The sequence below is a fragment of the Priapulus caudatus genome, unplaced genomic scaffold, assembly GCF_000485595.1.
Source record: "Priapulus caudatus unplaced genomic scaffold, Priapulus_caudatus-5.0.1 Scaffold1225, whole genome shotgun sequence".
Taxonomy (NCBI): domain Eukaryota; kingdom Metazoa; phylum Priapulida; class Priapulimorpha; order Priapulimorphida; family Priapulidae; genus Priapulus; species Priapulus caudatus.
In genome coordinates, this window is record NW_014578286.1 from 74,156 (window position 1) to 74,511 (window position 356).

Sequence of the window (356 nt, forward strand, 5' to 3'; positions counted from 1 at the left end):
ATCTTGCAGAGACTACATTACCTTGCAGAGAAGATATACCCACAATCTCAGTCAGGGTACCGCAGGGGCAGAAGTACTGTGGATAGAATCGTCACTCTTCGACAAGTAATGGAGAAAACGAGAGAACAGCGCAGAAGTTTGTATATAGCTTTTGTGGACTTCACTAAAGCGTTTGACACCGTCAATCGTGAGCTACTCTTATCATCCTGAGCAAGCTGGGCTGCCCTGCAAAGTTCATAAGAATCATCAAGAAGCTATATACAAACGTGCATGCAAGGCTCATTGTAGATGGTTAACTCACACAGGCCTTTGAGTACAACAGTGGTGTCAAGCAGGGTTATAAGCTAGCACCAACA